Consider the following 6,000-nt stretch of genomic DNA (forward strand, 5'->3'; position numbering starts at 1 on the left):
CAGAGGGTGTAGTCCACAGCCCTGCGCTCCGATTGGCCTCACAGTTGGGATGCCCACACCCCATACTGGAGTGGCTGGGTTCAAGTCCCGGTTCGGGCTCCCAACTCCGGCTTCCTGATGATGCAGATGCTGGAAGACAGCAGTGATGGCCCAAGTGACTGGGTACCTGCCACCCACGTGGGGAGGCCGGGGTTGAGTTCCCGGCTCTTGGCTCCAGCCCCGGCACGGTGCCATTATTGCAGGTACTTGGGGAGTGGAGCCGCAAGTAGAGAGTGCTCCCTCTACCTGTCTTCCCTTTCTCTGCCTCTCAAGTGAAGGGGTACATTTTGAAAACAAACTCACAGTTTGCCAAACACAGGGAAAGAAGACAGGTGCTATGGAGGGGGTCCTAGCGAGGCTTAGCCTCCATCTGCAGCACCAACATCCCATATGGGTGCTGGCTCGAGTCCCGGCTCCTCCACTTCCAATCCAGCTCCCTGCTAATGTGCCTGGGGAAGCAGTAGAAGTCTTTGGGCCCTTGCCACCCATGTGGGAGACCTGGAAGAAGCTCCTGGTTCCTGGCTTTGGCTTGGCCCAGCCCTGGCCATTGTGGCATTTGGGGAGTGAATCGGTAAATGGAAGATCTCTCTCTCTCTCTCCCTCTCTGTCTCTCTGTAACTCTGCCTTTCACATAAATCTTTAAAAAAAAAAAAATACAAAGACCTCACTCCCTCCAAAGTCTAAATACTCAAGTCGGGTGTGAGGATCGCACACAATGTGGAAAGTGGGAGAGGGGATGTCGGCTTCTGGCATTACTCCCACATGCATTCAACAAACACTGAGGGGCTGGTGCCTCGGCGCAGTAGGTTAATCCTCGGCCTGCAGCGCCCGCATCCCATATGGTCACCGGTTTGAGTCCCAGCTGCTCCTCTTCCAATCCAGCTCTCTGCTACGGTCTGGGAAAGCAGTGGAAAATGGTCCGGGCGCTTGGGCCTTTGCACCTGTGTGGGAGACCCAGAGGAGGCGCCTGGCTTTTCAACCCAGCTCTGGCCATTACAGCCATTTGGGGAGTGAACTAGCGGATGGAAAACATTTCTCTCTGTCTCTCTCTGTCTGTAACTATACCTCTCAAATAAATAAATAAATAAAAACAAATACTGAGTGCCCACTGGGTGCCAGTGCTGCTCTGGGCATTGAGGACGTGAACAATGCAGACGGGGTGCCTGCCTTCATGGACCTTTCAGTCTAGCGCCAGACCATGAAAGTCCTGGGGAACCAGTAGGGAATCTATTGGACAAACCCAGGGGAAAAAAACAGTGCACAGCAAGCTTGGGCAGGGCAAGAGGAGAAGAGACAGAACTCCTGAGACCTGGTGATGAGGAGCTATGAGAAGTGAGTGAAGCTGATCCCAGGTGTCTGGTTTCAATGACCAGATAACACACGATGCCAGCCACTAAATAAGTAACACAAATGGAGCGATGCATTTGAGAGCAAAGGTGGTTAGGGCAATCTCCGCCTGCAGGATTCCCGACGTCTGTGAGATCTTCTGCGGGAAGCAGGTGGTTGGGTAGATCATCGAGTGCACAGCCCAAGAGAATGCAGAGCTGGAGATAGAGTTCAAGTCCCTGCAAGAGAGCGCAGAAAGCTCACCCAGGTCTCCCACACGCAGAGAAGAGGGTGAGGGGGCGCGGGCAGAAGCCAAGAACACATCAACACGGCAGAGAGAACTGTGAAGGTTGGGTCAGAGAGGTGAGCGGCAGCTCGGGAGAGATGGGGGTGGGAGGAGGGCCAGCAGCAGCAGGTGCAGCAGGGGCCAGGGAAGTGACTCCTGGAAGTCACCGATCAGCAGCCATGGGGTCGCTGTGGCTCGAGGGGACCGTTGGAGGTGGAAGTCACAGCACAGCTGCACACAATAGACCCAACTCTTCTGCTCTGTGAGAATTAGGACTACGTCTTGAGACTCATATAAAAATGTCAGCTTCTTGGCCTGCTGGTGGGTACAGCCATTAAAACGCTGCCTGGGACACCTGTATTCCATGTCAGAGTGCCTGGACTCAATTCCCAGCTCCCCTCCCCTTATGATTCCAGCTTCTGGTTCCTGTGTGAACCATGGGAGGCATCAGGTGATGGCTCCAGTCTCTAGGTCCCTACCACCCATGCGGGAGACTTGGATTGAATGCCAGGCTCTAGGCTCCTGGCTTTGGTCTGGTCCAGACCTGGCTGCTTTGGGAGTTTAAAGAGTGAACCAGTGGATGGAAGATTCCCTCTCTCTCTTTCTCTCTCTCTCTCTCTGCCCCATGCCCAAGCTTTAAATAAAATGAAAATAATTTTAAAAAACGTTTTTAAAGAGGGGTCCTGAACCAAGGTATAAGAAAAATCAAAAGTAGGAAAGGGACAGTAGGGTCTCCTACATCAGAGATCCTGCTGCCCAGGGCTGGCCAGGGAAGAGGCACACTCCAGAGTGACGGACAGCCCGCCTGTGCTGTCCACAGGGGCAGCAGCCACCCACAACAGCCATGCTCCCCAACACCCAGAATGCAGCCCGTCCACACTGAGAGGCTGTAACTGCAAACTCGGTAGCAGATTTCTAAGACTTAGTCCCCAAAACAACTTATGTAATACCACAATGATTTTATAGCTATTAGGATCGGCATGGTGACCTAGGGGGTGAAGCCACTGCCTGCGACACTGACATCCGATATGGATACCCATTCGAATCCCGGCTGTTCCACTTCTCATCCAGCTCCCTGCTAATGCACCTGGGAAAGCAGTGGAAGATGGCCCAAGTGCTTGGGCCCCTGCACCCACATGGGAGACCTGGATGCAGCTCCTGGCTCCTGCCTTCAGTCTGGCCCCAGCCCCAGCTGTTGCAACTATATGGGGAGTGAACCATTGGATGGATGGAAGACCTCTCTCTCTCTCTCTCTAACTCTGAATTTCAAAATAAATAAGTAAAACTTTTTTTAAAAAGTTTACATTGAATGCAGGTTGAAATGATAGTACATTGGATCTATTTTTGGCTAGAGTAAATTATGAGGCAGCTTCAAAAAATTCGTGGAAAATGGAATTAAAAGGTAAATTTATTTTGATGCCAAAAAAATTTTAAATCCATGGATAGTCTTTCCATAGTAAAAGTCTTCCATTAGCTTTTTTGTATATTGCTTATATGCTATTAAAATTAATTTTACCTGGTTCTTTTTCAAAGATAGCTACTAGGAAATCATATATGATACGCATGATTCATATTAAAGTTCTGTTGCACAGCTCTGGCTAAGCTCTGCCCCAGAAAGGAGCTCCTGGATGTGTTTAGGCTCCTCCATGTCCTTAGATCACTCCAAACTCCCAGCATCCCCCACCCCCTACCCCGGGCAGGAAGACAAATGCTTATAGCTCCCAGAACTGGGCTCTGTTCTGGTCTGTTTTTTATTTTATTTTATTTATTATTTGAAAGACAGAGTTACAGAGAGAGAGAGAGAGAGGTCTTCCATCCACTGGTTCACTCCCCAGATGGTCGCTATGGCCAGAGCTGCGCCGATCCAAAACCAGGAGCCAGGAGCTTCTTCCAGGTCTCTCATGCAGGTGCAGAGGCCCAAGGACTTGGGCCATCTTTTACTGCTTTCCCAGGCCATAGCAGAGAGCTGGATCAGAAGTGGAGCAGCAGGGACTCAAACCGGCGCCCATATGGGATGCCAATGCTTCAGGCCAGGGCTTTAACCCGCTGAACCACAGCGCCAGTCCCTGGTTTGTTCTTTTTAATGTTTGTTTATTTTCCTTATTTGAAAGGCAGGCTTTGGGCCTGGCCTTCTGCACATGTGATCACGGTAAGTTTTCCCGGTGGGCGCTATCCCCATTTGGCAGATGAGGGCTCAGAGGGAGCACGTGATTTGTAGGAGGGGCGATAACCAGGGCCTCAGGGCTCTAAAGCCTGGGTGATGCCTAGGACGCAGTGCTTGTCTTGATGTTGGCGATTTCCAGTTTCAGAAAAGAGGAAAAGCAAAGAGGAAGCTGAGAAATGGAGGAGGACACGGCTTCAGAATCCAGGGCCGCGGGGCAGGTGTTGTGGCTGAGTTGGTGAAGCCACCGCCCAGGACAATGAGCCCCAGTTTGTGCCCCAACTGCTCCACTTCAGATCCAGTTCCCTGCTAACAGCCTGGTAGATGCTTTGTAATTTGAGATTGTCTCACTTTACCTCTGACCCCTGGGTATCTGGAGGAATACGGAAACAGTAAACTCTAGGGGCACATTGATGGGCTCACAGAACCCCCAAACCACAAGGGCTCTATGAGATCTCTTCCTCTGGTTCGACACTGTGGTGTAGCAGGTAAAGCTGCCACCTGCAGTGCCGGCATCCCATGTGGGCGCCAGCTGCTCTACTTCCATCTAGCTCTCTGCTATGGCCTGGGAAAGCAGTGGAAGATGGCCCAAGGGCTTGGCCCCCGCACCCATGTGGGACACCTGGAGGAAGCTCCTGGCTCCTGGTTTCCGATCATCTTAGCTTAGACTGTTGCAGCAGTTTGGGGAGAGAACCAGCAGGTGGAAGACCTTTCTCTCTGTCTCTCCCTCTGTCTGTAACTCTAACCTCTCAAATAAATAAATAAATCTTAAAAAAAAAAAAAAACTGCCAGACAGAGTGGACATGGAAGTCACTAGCGTGGGCGCATGGGAGCACAGGTGTGGGGGAGCTGGGATTAGCTGCAAGATCTCCCACCCTCCTCAGTATCACGGGGTGATTCCTGGGAGTCCCCAAGTACCTGTACCACCCCTACCTACTGTCATCCATGCCCGGCCCCCTGTGAGCCCGCACATCCCCACTCTCGGGATTTAGCCAAAGGGTGTCCTGGTTGTGTTTTTCTCTCCCTCTTCTCCCCAGTCCTACCACACCCTCCTCATCTCTCATCAGCATCCCTGTCCTTTTCTGTGTGTCTGTCTCTGCTTCAGTCTGTCCCTCTCGCCATCTTGATTTTCAGTTTCTGTTATTCCTGAGGTCTGATTGCATCTGTCTCTGTCTCCCTCTCTTTCATCCGTCTTGATTTCTTGGTCAGTTTCCATTTTTTTCCCCCGTCTCTGGCCTTGCTTTCTCCCCAGCTGCTGCAAAGCCATAAACCTAGCCGGCCCTGCAGCAGGCAGCCGCCAATCACGGGGCTCCGGGAGATGGGGAGGAGGGGGGCGGCCGAGAGATGGGGGATGGAAGAGCTGGGGCGCTGTTGCTACCGCAGGGGAAGGAGAGGCTCGGAAAAGAGCAGACGCCCCTCCCCAAAGCCCGCCATCACTGCCTCCACAGCCCGCCATCACTGCCTCCACAGCCTGTGTCTGCACCGCCTCCCTGCAGGAAGCAAACCCGTGGCCCCTGGATCCATTGTAATGGTGCCCGGTGCCTACCCTGCATTCCCCAAACCGGGGCTTCTCATCCCAAACCGCTGGCCACAGATCACTTCATTCTTAAGCCCTCCCCAGGGGAGGGAGCTAAAGAGCCCTGGGGGTGTGATGGATGCTGAAACCGATCGACGCAGGGAGTGATGATGGGTGCTGAGACGGGTTCGGGGAGGCCCTGCTAGGCGAGAGAGCCCTCCTCGGCCCAGGTTGAATGGACAGATGGGCACCCCAGGCCTCCGCCTCGCTCCCTGGCTGGCCCCAAAGCAGGACCCACCACATCAATCCCTTGAGCCAGGCCTCCACTGGGGTTCGACAAGTTAGACTGCTACTTAACCCAACTCACGACTAAAACCTCCAGGGTCTGGGGAGCTGGGGTTGGGGCAGGGGAAGCATCAGTGAGAGATCTTAAGAGAAGAGCCTGGGAGGAGGAACATTGCGGTCTGGTTCTGCCAAAGGAGGCGGACCTGGAAAGCGATAATTCCTGGTGCGCCGGCGACCCCTGCTGGCTGCGCACGCCACCGCCTGGGAGAAGGTGCAGCCCGGCCGCGTGAGTGCATGCGTGTTGCATGTAACACCGTGCGTGTTGAGTGTGTCTCTGTAGAGCAGTAATGGTGCGTGCAGCGCTGCCCATGGCTATGTGAGAAAGCA

Source organism: Lepus europaeus, chromosome 10, assembly GCF_033115175.1.
Source record: "Lepus europaeus isolate LE1 chromosome 10, mLepTim1.pri, whole genome shotgun sequence".
Lineage (NCBI taxonomy): Eukaryota > Metazoa > Chordata > Mammalia > Lagomorpha > Leporidae > Lepus > Lepus europaeus.